This window comes from Petromyzon marinus, chromosome 38, assembly GCF_048934315.1.
Source record: "Petromyzon marinus isolate PM22_M1 ecotype Great Lakes invasive population chromosome 38, UKy_Petmar_22M1.pri1.0, whole genome shotgun sequence".
NCBI classification, from domain to species: Eukaryota; Metazoa; Chordata; class Hyperoartia; order Petromyzontiformes; family Petromyzontidae; genus Petromyzon; species Petromyzon marinus.
This window is the reverse complement of record NC_133704.1, coordinates 10764908-10779897: the sequence shown is the minus strand read 5'-3', so window position 1 is coordinate 10779897 and position 14990 is coordinate 10764908. Positions and strand designations below refer to the sequence as shown.

The 14990-nt window shown below is 48.3% G+C and overlaps 1 protein-coding gene across 1 annotated transcript in view; it reads right to left on the bottom strand.

Moving 5' to 3' along the window:
* Window positions 1-13393, bottom strand: part of MYO1C (myosin IC) — a 97367-nt gene extending 83974 nt beyond the window's left edge. The window contains exon 1 of the mRNA XM_032967623.2: window positions 13089-13393. The gene's annotated coding sequence lies outside the window, so the exon portion shown is untranslated. The remainder of the gene's footprint in view (window positions 1-13088) is intronic.
* Between the last annotated feature and the right edge of the window lie 1597 nt (window positions 13394-14990).

Genomic DNA, 14990 nt, shown 5'->3' with positions numbered 1-14990 from the left:
GTATCTATAATGAATCACCTACGGCCGTCACCTTTTCGACAGGCCAAATTCAAGCGTCATTTCTCAGTCGGCCCTGGCCCATCAAATCTGTGCAGCACACCGTATTGGAAGCACAACACGTTACCGCCACCAGATCCTCGGTCACAAATCAACGCGTGCCACACGAAGCACGAGGCGCCAATTGCTCAGCCATCCCGCAAAAAAAATATTCGCCAAAAAACCTGGGAAGACAGGTGGACACGACCCGTGGAATCGCCGTGCGTACATCTCTCGAACTCCGGCGTCCCTGCGTCTTCACGGGTCTCCTCCCGTGTGTGTGTGTGCGAGGCGTGCCTCTCTCTCTCCTCTCGCCGTAGGTTTGCTACGGGATGCAACGGGGCCTTGCGATGTGCGCGCACCGCTTCCTGGCGCAGCACTTGCGACAATGGGCACACAGAGGCGGCAGTATCAGCAGCAGCAGCAGCAGCGCATGTCACCGCGGTGGTTTTGCAGCTCTCTCTCTCTCTTTGCCGATGTGTTGGCCCAACAAACACAATTAAGTCAAGGAGGGCGAGGCACGAAGATACAAAAAAAAACATCCTCCGTGTAAGCCGTGAACAAACCTTTTGGGATAAAGTGTTGTTCGCGAGCACCGATTAACATTGGCGCTGCCTTACGGGGTGGGGTGGTGGTGGTGCTGTCATCGCCACACCCAGCTGCCTTTGTCTCCCCAGTGCAGATGTTTACACACCATACCAGGTGGGAGGGTCTGGAGCCAGTTCTGATGTATATAACTCGACACTGAAGTTAGCCGGGGGGGGAGGGGGTTCAGAATCGAACATGTCACTGGATTCTAAGCATGCTCAGATAACCAATTGCGCCACCACCGATCACCCCCCCCCACCACACAGAAAAATGTAGTCGGAAGGTGAGGCATGCGCAACGCCATGAGCAATGAGTCAGTCACATGATTCACGGTAGAACCACTTTTTCCACTTGACTCTAGGGTAACTATATCAGGTTGCCCTTAGTCTGCACGTCAAAACTGTGCAAATAGACACAGCAGCATTAGCGCTCTTCACAAGGACTGTGGCTCACTGCCCCGACGTGCAGTGAGAGAGGGGGGGGGCCTTGTTCCCCGTTCACCCACGAGCCAATGCACTTGACTTGCCTCGCCATTTAAAAAAGACATTTCCACACCACTCCCTCTCGTTTGCATAACACCACAACGCGATTAATATTGAATGGGAGAGCTATCATTCGCAACGCTGCCCTCCCCCCTCCACCCCACCCACCCAGAAGTGTTCCTTCATCACAAACAAATGGCTGTGCAACATCGAGAGAGTCCGGCTTTCATCACTCTACCCACCCCACTGCTATCTTGAAAGTTTCCGTGCTGGCTCGTATTCAGCCTGGTCTGTTATCTTCTACATCGCGTCCTGCCCAAGGCAATTCGTTTTTGTTGTTGTTGTAAATGCTACATTAATGAGGATGTCTTACGATTCTTGTCCGTGCAATGATCCACCGGCTTATCCTCCGCAAGATATTATCGTAATTAAAGAGCACGCCAAACAGCTGGGGTGACCGCGTGGCTCCAAGGTCAGAGCCCTGAGCCGGCACCGATGAGATGCGGGAGTTTGAACCAGGGGGCATCCGCCTGCAATTCAATCAGATTCTCCAGTGCAGTAAAGTTGATGTTCTCAGTTCAGTCGCCAATGAATGCACGCACAAAAAAACACACACGTGACATTCAATTTGGCTCTGAACTTAATTTGGATGCATTTTAGCTCGGAGGAATAAATACATCGTTTGGCGTGCCACTAACATTATTATCAGCGGCAGAGAAGGTGGTTGGGTAAGTGCTGCCCCCTTCAGTGTGGAACAGGGGTCACGTGAAGGGATCTCAGAGGTCGGCCCTTCGACATCCTGTGGGGCCCCCCCTTCTCGAACAAGGAAGGGACGGCCGCTGCTCCCCAGGGGAGAGAGATTCCCGTTGTTTGACGCCGACAGCGCGGTCAGGACAAAAGTGGGCCAAACAACAACAAAAAAAAAACTTCCTAAAAACCTGGATGCCAAACGTTTGCTTTCACATTACACCCACTTGCAAGCTTCACTATGGCGATCTCCAAAGGGGGACACCGATACAGTGAGGGAAAGAAAGTATTTGATCCCCTGCTGATTTTGTACGTTTGCCCACTGACAAAGAAATGATCAGTCTATAATTTTAATGGTAGGTTTATTTGAAGTGAGAGACAGAATAACAACAACAAAATCCAGAAAAACGCATGTCAAAAATGTTATAAATTGATTTGCATTTTAATGAGGGAAATAAGTATTTGACCCCCTTTCAAATCAGAAAGATTTCTGGCTCCCAGGTGTCTTTTATACAGGTAACGAGCTGAGATTAGGAGCACTCTTAAAGGGAGTGCTCCTATTCTCAGCTTGTTACCTGTATAAAAGACACCTATCCACAGAAGCAATCAATCAGATTCCAAACTCTCCACCATGGCCAAGACCAAAGAGCTCTCCAAGGATGTCAGGGACAAGATTATAGACCTACACAAGGCTGGAATGGGCTACAAGATCATTGCCAAGCAGCTTGGTGAGAAGGTGACAACAGTTGGTGCGATTATTCGCAAATGGAAGAAACACAAAATAACTTTCAATCTCCCTCGGCCTGGGCCTCCATGCAAGATATCACCTCGTGGAGTTGTAATGATCATGAGAACGGTGAGGAATCAGCCCAGAACTACACGGGAGGATCTTGTCAATGATCTCAAGGCAGCTGGGACCCATAGTTACCAAGAAAACAATTGGTAACACACTAATCCCATAGAAAATCTGTGAAGGGAGCTGAAGGTTCGAGTTGGCAACCGTCAGCCTCGAAACCTTAATGACTTGGAGAAGATCTGCAAAGAGGAGTGGGACAAAATAACTCCTGAGATGTGTGCAAACCTGGTGGCCAACTACAAGAAACGTCTGACCTCTGTGATTGCCAACAAGGGTTTTTGCCACCAAGTACTAAGTCATGTTTTTCAGAGGGGTCAAATACTTATTTCCCTCATTAAAATGAAAATCAATTTATAACATTTTTGACATGCTTTTTTCTGGATTTTTTTGTTGTTATTCTGTCTCTCATTGTTCAAATAAACCTACAATTTAAATTATAGACTGATCATTTCTTTGTCAGTGGGCAAAACGTACAAAATCAGCAGGGGATCAAATACTTTTTTCCCCCCACTGTACGTTTACGAGGAGGATACAAAAAATACATTGATGCGAAAGCTTTCAGAACAGGGCCATGCGTACCACGCGGCATCTTAATGCGCCCGAATATGGTCAAATCACCCACGTGCTCGGGGTGGTGTGATTGCCGTGCATTTCTGACACAACAAAGCCCCGTTAGATTTTGATTGATTGTTATATATATTTTATTGTTTCCCTTCAACGTGACTTTACCGAAAGAACCAAGAATACAAAGCCCCGTTAGATTGGCACATGTACAGCTCCCGGTCCAACACGTGCGCACTCACCTTGCAAAGGCAAATCAAACCTGGCAACAGGTGGAAATAGTGCATATAACCCACTGAATCAACGTCGCATGTCGCACAAAGAAACACGATCGCCGTGTTCATCTCGTCAAAATACTCCCAAAAAGAAATATCGCTAAAAACGGTCGCGGCACCAAAACGCTTTTTTAAATTAACAAATAAAGGTGAACAATGACGCAAAGTGCTGCAATTCACAGTTCAATATTGCGTTTCTGAATCAGTCAAGAGCAACTTAAGTGGCAATTTAACACTTTATAGCACTGCTGGTCTGAGGATCTCTGGGTGCTGTTGAAGAGCTTTGCAACAGCCACCTCTCACGTGAAGTGCATTGAGGGTGCTATGCGTTGACATAAAGCTTTGGTGACTGCAGGAATTCAAATTGGGTCTTTCGGTAAAGTCACGGAGATAGGTTCAAAGAAAATAAAAAAATACTTCGTAGCTTTTTGGCGTTTTTTAGTTATTTTCTTTGAACCCATCTACGTGACTTTACCGAAAGACCCCAAGAATATAGGTGCGCTATGCATATCCAGCAACCGCATAATATAATACTGCAATTTGTTTTTTTAAACACACGTGTATCCTGAAACAAAAGCTGCAATAACCTACTGAATTTAATGCAAAAAACTCCATAATACTTCGAATAGAATTTGTATTCATCATACATACGATTGATGTAAAGTGTTACCTGGGTCTACTTGAGTTCACAGCCAGCAAAGGCTTGAAAATAATGCTTGCCTTTCTTTTTAAAGGAGGAATCAAGCAAATTAATGTGGAAGTCCAAATGGTGCAATTAGGAATTAGCTATTTGCTATTTTATTTTTACCATGTAAGGCCCCTCCCCCCTCTCCCCCTAGCCCCCTCCCGTCCCTGCACGCCACAAACTCCCCTTCTCCCCTGTGAACTCCCACAGCTAAACCCCTTCCCTCCCCCCTCCCGTGCCTTTATAAAGCCACAACAGCAGATCATTTTTTCTCACCTGAAGACGGACGCTTGTGTTGCGACCGAAACATCGTGTTTTCTTTTCTTTTATTATTTTTTTTCTATCTAAGCGACTTTACCGAGAGAACCAGAGAGTATGGATTCCTGCAGTCACGAAAGCTTCAAAATCAAGATTGTATAGCTCCTATTTAGAAGCGACCTGGCTATCACAAATGATAGCTTAACGAGGTGGCCTTATTTTGAAATGCATAGCAGCCAAAGACTCTCAACGCATGTTTCTTACTGTGGAGGTAAAAAAACGGAGGAACCGGAGAACATGCAAACTCAAAATATACAGCAGGCATCGGTCAGGGTGGGGATCGAACCCACAACCTCGTGCATACCGGGCGGGGAACTTAACATCTCGCCACCAAGAGATTGCACATAACACACAACACTAATATAAGCGGTGTACTTCCAAGGGGGTCGCGGATCGTTACGACACGAGTTTTGCAAGCACAGACCTTTAACAGTTCACACCGACTCTAGGAAACGTGGACAGGCGTGCAAAGAAGAACAAGTCCCATCACACGGCCGTACTCGCACACCAGTCACGCTTTGCTAACCTAGGTTGAACTCTTTTGGGGTATTTTTTTGTATGTCATCCCCAGCTCAGGTGCAATGTCCAAAACGCAGGCGGTCCTGGTCCAAAAGGTTACAGGACTCTTTATTATTGCCTAATAGCACAAATCAGTTTTTAACACGTAGTGGGCGTTCACAACCATAATCCATAATAGGTTTTTTTTTAAATTAGATCGCGTAAAAATAAATGCGTCGTTTAAACCCGCCACCACCCGACACACGGTCAAATAGCAAGGTTTGTCGCGTGAACAAAACGTGCCAATTCTCGACTAGTTCAAATCAGGTACGACACGCGTGCTGCCGCAACAGGATGAAGGAAAAAACACAACCATCACAAACGTAATCAATGTGAACCGCTGCTTCGGGCGAGGCAGTGAATTAAATGGACTCCATCTGCTGGGTGTGCGAAAGCCAAAGAGAGTGTCCGACCTATTTATAAACTCGGCCAAGTGCTGCTTTGTCTTTAAAAGTTGTGCTCTCAAAGGCCTGCTCATCGGCCACCACGTCTTACATCGGCGTACAATGCACGCTTGTCACTGGAAGGATACGTTTGGTGAAATTGGCAGCACGTGGCCGGGACGGATTTAACAGTACGTTGTTGAATCCTCTATTGGCTGCAGATCAACGAGCCGTGCTCGATGCTTTTGTTGGTGGATTGATCAAATTGATTTTGGGGAAGAAAAAAAACCTCGCATACTCACACATGGTGGGAGCAGCGGTGGTAACGGGGTTATAGAGTGCCGTGCAGGGAACCTGGTGAGACTCCGAGTTTGATTTCCGGCCATAGCTAACATCGCATTCTGGGTGGGGGTGCTCACCGCCCCCCCCCCCCCCCATTCACCAAACCGCAATGACTAGCGTGGTGAAGTTACTTACGGTTTAAAAAAAACCCAAAACCATGCAGCAGTAGATTGAGCATCCTCTTCTGGTGCCCTACTTCGACACGGATAAAGGACTGTAAACAATAGTGTTTTTTTAAATAAATAGATAACATATATGGTATACTGTAACCCTGAAAGTGGGTTTAAGGTATGTTGCATGCAACGGCAATTCATGCAGTTAACTCTCCATCATCCCGAGGACAGATTATTATCCATCCGGGTTACAGATTAAGAGCACGGACAAATTAGAGGCGAGCTGCTTTAATTAATTGCTCCTCAACTCGTCAAGGGTCAGTTGACTCGGTGCCCAAGTGACCTCAAACATATCATCGGGTAACAACCGATTACTCTACAAAATAAATAAAAACGTACAACACGTTCTGCGTCTTCACCTCCCCCCCCCAATTCTACATTTGGTGAACAACAAGTTTGTTTTATAGTGCCCGTATTTTTTCGCTGTTGCATAATCTGCTTTTTATGAATCGAGGGGACAATTGTACTTTTGTCACATTCCACCAACGATGCACATTTGCACAGGTTTCGCAGCACTAACTGCGCTTATTAATGCAGGCGCCCATAGAATGATTCAAACCAACAGATATAAACAATGGTTTAAAGGTTTTTTTTTTGTTACCGTTACAAAACCCACTGCCGCATACCAAAAAGTTAAACACGCAAAAATAAATCGACGGTAAAACATCGCACACGAGCAGACCTGGGCCCAGCGGTACTGTAATCTACGTCTGGCGCAGACGTTCACACGGCCATTCACAAAGCGAGTGGCCGCCCTGGTTAATACTGCGAGCGCGTAGATATTAACCTAAACAACCAAAACATTGTCTGCCGCCGGCTTCACGGTGGACATTAAAGATCACGTGACGTCGTTGGCAAGAGTAGGCCGTGCGTGCGCCTGTGTCTTGGTCCAAGTTTGCCAAATTAAAAAGAACAAAAAATTACCCACAATTTAGTCAATTTGGAGATAATTTAGCAAATCATCACCGACCACCCCCCTACTGCAAATGTCTCCTGAGAACGAACAAGCATCGCAGCAGCTGGCCCATCTCTGCCCTACAGTCCTGAGCCAATGATGAAAATTCATCATTCACAGCATTCCTCAAAAAACTAAAACTGCTGACTTCCTGCAAAGTAGTAGAGTACGAGCTGGATATAAGCAGACACACGCTTACTTTAAACTGGTGGGTGAAGGCAAAGTGACGCTTCTGGCTACGAACACTACTTTGGATATAAACACACCTAGGCCTTGCTCCCAAGGGGTGTTTCAAGTCCAGCTTCTCCTGTACATCGTTCAACGATTATACATCCCTGTAGCGCAAGTCATGTGGGGCCAGGCGGGTGTTAGCGTAAGCTTCAAAGGTCGTCAAGTTCAGACGTTACCGATTTGTCCTCTACGCTCGTTCTATTTTGGCAAGAACAGAGTCGAGGTCAGTGATGTCACTCGCCACTAAACGCATACTCGCATAAGCTAAAGCTACATTTAAAAGGTACATTTAAAGACAACATTCTACGCCGGTTGGTTTGACGAGTCATTTAAACATTGGTCACGTTTCACGATCGTCGGCCTGCGACTCCCACACCACCCGTCTGAAACGTTGTGGTCTAATTTTGTTTTAATGCAACTCGATTCCTGAGAAAATATCGTCACGTGCATCGTCGTGGGCAACGACCGATCCACTGCTGGATGAAAGCCCCCTTCCGAGCCATGCCCATCCATCATCACCATCATTCGCTCACGGTCTTGTAAAAAAAAAGTGTAGCTTTCTGTAATGCAATGTAATGAAAGTGTAGCTTTCGCGGAAACATTTAAATTGTCCACGTGTGTTTTTGGTTTTTTTGCCGCAGGTGTGGTGGCACAACTTCTCCGATCCGATGCGGACACACAGTAACAACCCCATAACAGATCGGAGCGTCCCGCTGTACAAGTCACCACTGTTATTTGGTGGCACAACTGGTCAGTCACAGCCACGCACGACGAGGGCTTCGCACAAACGCATTAAGCGCCATGGTTTAAACGCCAGTATTTGTTTAAAACGACTAATTCCTATTATAATAATAGGGGTTTTTTTACCCTTTTATCTGGCAACAAAACTGACACCTTTTTTTACCAGAGAATCATGTTTGCATTTTGACCACAATACTTGGCGGTCAAAATGCAAACAAACAACAGCACTCTGAGAATGTATGCATTTTTCTTAGCTCTTTCGATGAAGGGAAACAACACCTGATGATGACCCGTTTGTGTTATGGTCGAAACGTCGTGAGAATTTTTTATTGTTTTATATATATTTCATTATTTTATTGTTTCCCTTCAACGTGACTTTACCGAAAGAGCTAAGAATATGAATTACTGCAGTCACGAAAGCTTTAAATAAATAAATAAAATGCATGCATCGTCCTTGAAATTGATTGGTCCACATCAAGACAGCTTTTCTTAGAGCCCAGTCTCACATGGTGTTGGACCAGATGACGCCAAAAGGCTAATTCCTGTTTCTCACAATAGGATGCTTCTACGAGACGCACACACACGTGTATCGCTCGGTGGCTTCACACACACACACGCTTCAACTTCCGTGTGTCACCCACCCATGACAATTCACGCACGCCCACACCACGCGCGAATTCAAGGGGACTGACACACACACACCACCACCACCACATATACTCCCGGCAACAAAAAAATATATACTAAAAATTATATACAACAAAATAAATGTTTACCCTCCCCGTAGTATCCTTCAGCAGACTGGTTGGAGCAAGTGCCGTGCCGTACCGGTACAACGGAAGGATGGTCAGAACGCCACGCTCGTCCGCCTTTGTATCTCCCCCTATCCCCCCTGCCGATGTCTACACGCCCGCACCAGGTAGTCGTTTTAACGCCGAGTCAACCTCGATGTAGGCCCCAGGACTGGTTCAGATAATCGTCTAACCACTGCGCCACCGCTCCCTCCCCAACGCACTGGACAACCCACACGTGCATAGGCGTACACAGTCCGGAACGCACAGAAACTCACCCTCATACAAAGACAAAAACCCCCCTCTCTCCGTATAGCCTTAACAGGCTGTTGGGGCAAGGGCTGTTAGCGAGCACCTATGAAGGCCGGCAACGGCAGTGGCGATGTTTACACACCGCACCGGATACTTATTTGAGGTCGTGTCGACCTAGGGGAGGACCGTGACCGGTTCAGATAGTCATCACTGGTTGCTGGCCGTGAGTGGGAATCGAACTCTGGTCTCTGGGTTCCTAGTGCAGCGCTCATACGCACACACACAGGTACACATTCACACACAGGTACACATTCGCTCATACGCACACACACAGGTACACATTAGCACATTCACACACAGGTACACATTCGCACACACACAGAGGTACACATTCGCACACACACAGAGGTACACATTCGCACACACACAGAGGTACAAACACACACAGAGGTACACATTCACACACACACAGAGGTACACATTCACACACACACAGAGGTACACATTCACACACACAGAGGTACACATTCACACACAGAGGTACACATTCACACACATTCACACACACACACGGGTACACATACACACACAGGTACACAGAGGTACACATTCACACACACACACAGAGGTACACATTCACACACACACACAGAGATACACACTCACACACACACAGAGGTACACATTCACACACACACACAGAGATACACACTCACACACAGAGGTACACATTCACACACACACACGGGTACACATACACACACAGGTACACATTCACACACTCCCACCCATCCACAACTGTCATAAACACACACATGGTTACTCAGACACTCGTATTTAATCTGACGCATGACACACACCCAGGAACAGAGTGCAAGCACTGTACCGATAAACATGTGGCCAACGAGATATTTCAGACGCTCTAAAACTTTATTGCGAGCCTCGAACCCTTATCTACAATTCAAGGAACGGAGTGGCGAGTTAACGTGTACAACAACGACGCCACATCGTATACGTTAACTCTCCAGCCCAGTGTTCAACTCAAGTTTCAGAGGGCGGGTCACTTTGTGGTCGGTGTGCAAAAACCATCGTGATGGGTTTGTATTGTCGTGGGTTCCGCAACGTCAGGGGCCGCACTAAAGGTCACCAGGGGCCGCACTAAAGGTCACCAGGGGCCGCACCAGGGGCCACACTAAAGGTCACCAGGGGCCGCACTAAAGGCCGTCAGAGGCCGCACTAAAGGTCACCAGGGGCCACACTAAAGGCCGTCAGAGGCCGCACTAAAGGTCACCAGGGGCCACACTAAAGGCCACCAGGGGCCGCACTAAAGGCCGTCAGAGGCCGCACTAAAGGCCACCAGGGGCCGCCCTGTGGCCCACAGGGCCAGCAGCTAAGCCGTTTTGAGCCTGGTCAGCACCTGGATGGGTGACCAATTTTGTGGGTAGCTGGGCACAGAGCAGGAAAAGCCATTGGTGTATGGTACAGAGACTCCTCTACGTACGAACGAGATAGGTTCCAGGTATGTTCGCAAGTCCAACTTTACCCCTGTCGATTCCAAACATGTTGCACGGCATGTACACTGAACACGGGGAATGGCTTTAAAAGTTGTATGATCTCCTGCAGATGTAGATGCCACTGGTTCTTCACGTTCTGCAGAAGTAGATCCCAACTGGTTCTTCACGTTCTGCAGATGTAGATGCCACTGGTTCTTCACGTTCTACAGATGTAGATGCCACTGGTTCTTCACGTTCTACAGATGTCGATGCCACTGGTTCTTCACGTTCTACAGATGTAGATGCCACTGGTTCTTCACGTTCTACAGATGTCGATGCCACTGGTTCTTCACGTTCTACAGATATAGATGCCACTGGTCCTTCACGTTCTACAGATGTAGATGCCACTGGTTCTTCACGTTCTACAGAATGATGCAGATGCCACCACCGCCATCTATTGCGCGGTGGTTGAACTTACGACTCTCGGTCCGAACAGACAACTGGACATACGGACCAGGTTTGCTCGCCCTACACTGATGCGCATCGACCAGCGTGGTGAAGTATGGTCAAAATAACACCCCGCAATCCGCGCGGCCTGGGTGAGGCCCTGATCCAGCAGCGGACTGAGCAAGGGCCGTACCTGCACATCATTTGTCATTTTTCTAACAAGGCAATTTACACACTCGCCACGCCGATAAGAGAGCCTACAAAACGAACAGTTTTACAAGTCCAGAGTCCAAGTGCTTACAAATAATGTAAGCAATGGGAGGCAGCTCTTTGTCCGTTTGACCTGCTGAGCCTTTAGGGGTAGCACATTCCACATTGCCCTGCTATGGCCAGCGTTCAGGGTACGATTCCAGGGCCAGTGTTATATCAACCGGGTCGTCCCAGCTCCACCGATTGCCTATCGCACGCGTAATAATCTTCGGCGGCACAATGCTGAGCGCAATGGTGAAGTATGGTCATACCCCCCCCCTATCCACCCCATGACCGAACAAGCGTGGGGGAGGGGAGGAGGGTTATATGCAGAAGTGGGCTAATAAATAGTCGTACACTAAAGTTAAGACAGGCACCAGTGACCAGTGTAACAGTTGGCACTTACAAAACATCTCTCAATTAAAAGTCCGTGAGGTTTTTCGCTCGCTGGCAGAAGACTGGAGCAGCAGCAGCAGCAGCACACTCATCTATGCCGGCATCCGTAATCGATCCACTGCTGGATGAAAGGGAATGGCAACCCAAGCCGTCACCAACTCTTCTGCTGAACCCATGTAAAGAGACCAGATCCACCTGCAAGCCCCCCCGGTAGACGCCCTGTGGTCGGGCGAGTTTACAACATTCCTTGGCTCTGAGCCAATGATGAAGATTTTTTTTTAAAATCCACATTCCTGTGCCGGAGACCAGCGTTTTCACAAGACAACCAGTGTACCCGTACATGTTTTCTCGAGTACAGCCAACTTAACCATCCAATATCGAGAGAGAGAGAGAGCAGCAGCTCGGGATGAACGACGATCTATCAGCAAATACATTCTGTAACACAATCCTCAATATCACAATGCGAATGACAACCTCGTTAAGCACACCTTAGTAACTACTGGATGCGGACCCACAGCGATGTACCCACATGAGCCTGGACAGTCCTCGGGGCGTCCACCGTGCATCCCGTGTGCCATATGCTGCTACGGTGCCGAAATCATCCCACGTCTGTGCTCCCCGCCTTCACAAATCCGCAGTGACCGGCGCGGTGAAGTATGGTCAATGATGACGAGAAGGGGCCTCATGCAGCTTTGGATGTACACCACTGGGGCAGATGGTGTTAGCGAGCACCTATTAAGGCCGGCACAGCACCCCCGCTATACAGATTCTATAGATCCACCTACACTCCTGCCTCCCCCTTCCCCACCACTCACTCAAACTCATTTAATGCCGAAATGACCTAGGGGTTGCCCACGACCAAACAGCCTCGCAACAGCAAGTCATCCGCCGAGTGAAATCGCCACAGCTCCCGTGCCAGGCTAGGTGCACTCGGGAGGCCCACGTGAAGTGTCCGTCGGGCAGCCTGGATGACATCACCGTAGCCAAATGAAACGGAGGGGGACGGGGGGGGGTGGTGGTGGACCAAGTGATGTTTGCGAGCACCTATTGCAAGCTGGCACGGCGCCCCCACACGGGATTTGGGTTGCGGCATGCACCACGCCCGCCCGCCCGCCCGACCGCCGCTGTCTCACCACCCCACACCGGCCCAGCCCACACGCACAATGCCGACATCTCAACAGCACCACTCACATTGGGGGTGCCAACTCGGTTATTAAGGCCGAGGGGATCGGTCCGCCTCGTCCGGGGTGGGTGGGAGCCGTGACTGAGAACCGGACTAGGATTTTGTTTTTTGTTTTAAACCGGGCACCGTAGTCCCCAGTGCACCACGACACCACTACCACCACCACCTCCTCCCCACCCCCCAAACTACATTGCCAACAAGCCACAAAACAACAACAAAATACAAGCAGCAGCAGCGGCCGCCATTCGTAACTAGGTGACGTCACCGCGTCTCCCTGTGCCAGGCTAGGTGCACAAAGTTCACGCCGAACCAGCGACGCACAGACTACACGCCGGCAACCATTTACCTCCACGCTTCCTCCACGTGTCCGTCGCTGTCAGCGCGCGCTCAACGACCACGGTGGGGGGGTGGGGAGTGGGGGGCAGTGCTATTATTATTATAATAATAATAAAGGTGGGTGTTGTTGCAGCAGCGTTAAGACGCGAGCGGAATTAAAACGATCCGCGTGTGACAGTGAAGCGAAGTAGAAGAAGGCGAGCGAGGAGAGAGGAGGAGAGAGGAGGAGAGGGAAGCGGCGTCTAAAGTCCGGGGGACTGCGCTCGCTGTGCCGGGGGCGCTGAGAGGAGTCAGCGTACCTACACTGACTGGGGCCGGATCGATTCCGCGATTCTGCCCGGCGAACAGCGATTCCGCCCGCGCGCCGAATCGATATCGAGGAATGAATGAATCATCGGAATATTTCATTGCGGCCGCAAAGGAATCCGATGCGCTGTAAAGCTCTTTGCCCCCCCCCCCACCACCAACACCACCACCACAGATATGTCCAGTAAAGGGGGTACGGGTTGTCAGAACGGAGTAACAATAACAAGCAATGCAACAAAAAATACGATTGTGGTGCGAATTACAGGAAATGTTAAGACATCGCTTGCAAGTTTTTTTTTTACAAATAAAACTAAACTATACTCTTTGGATCTTTCGGTAAATGCACGTAGTTAGAAATAATATAAAAAATAAGATACATTTCTAACTGCGTGACTTTACCGAAAGAACCAAAGAGTATGGATTCCTGCATTCACGAAAGCTTCAAAATCAAAATTGTATAGCTCTTATTTAGAAGCGACCTGGCTATCACAAATGATAGCTTAACGAGGTGGCCTTATTTTGAAATGAATAGCAGCCAAAGACTCTCAACGCATGTTTCTTACCGTGGAGGGAAAAAAATCGGAGGATCCAGAGAACATGCAAACTCAAAATATTCAGCAGGCATCGGTCAGGATGGAGATCGAACCCACAACCTCGTGCATACCAGGCGGGGAACTTAACATCTCGCCACCAAGAGATCGCACATAACACACAACACTAATATAAGCGGTGTACTTCCAAGGGGGTCGCCGATCGTTACGACACAAGTTGTGCAAGCACAGACCTTTATCTTTTTTTTTGCCTGACCAGGTAAAGCCCACTCAACTATTAACTAATTTTTCAGAAGCGACCTGGCCACAAATGATAGCCAAACAAAGCGGCTTATCAACGTGTGGACATTTATAGCAGCTAAATCATCCAAATGCACGTTTCTATGGATAAAGTTGCACGGCTATTTATTCATTTAAATCGAACACCTTTTGGAGAAATCGCTTGAAACGGAAACATCTCGCTTATTTTGTAAGTGTGGGCCCCCCCAATTGAGTGTGACCCCCCCAAAATGTGTATATTGGCACACGCATGGGCAAGCACGTGCTGAAACGTGTACGGCAAATATGTTAAATGTAAAAGTTATGCAGCGTGCAAGTCGTGTGTATGTGCGTGTACTTCTCTCGGTGTACACATTATAGCAACGGTTCGCCAAGATTGTGCAGTACAGTATCTGCTTCGTTGCCACTTAACCCAGTAAACATGCGAACACCAGGCCAAGGTTGGCCCAACGATCCGAAACGCGTGCCAACGTTGATCCCGACAAAAGATTAACGTTCGGTCCACTTCGTTGGCATGCTCACTGGATAACCCCCCCCCCCCCAATCCGAATGACACATTTAGCAAACACGCACTGACATCAATACAAACATTGCATCCATGACGTATTTTATACTCGATGCACTTACACGATGAATATCCCCCATCCAGTCAAACGCATAAACAAGAGCAGAGTCATAGGCTACTAAGGCCCTCCTGGTTGTGTGTACCCATCATCACGGTGGCATCGTTCACGATTCTGCCACAGCTAAAGCTAGGAGAAACATGGGTTTTAAAA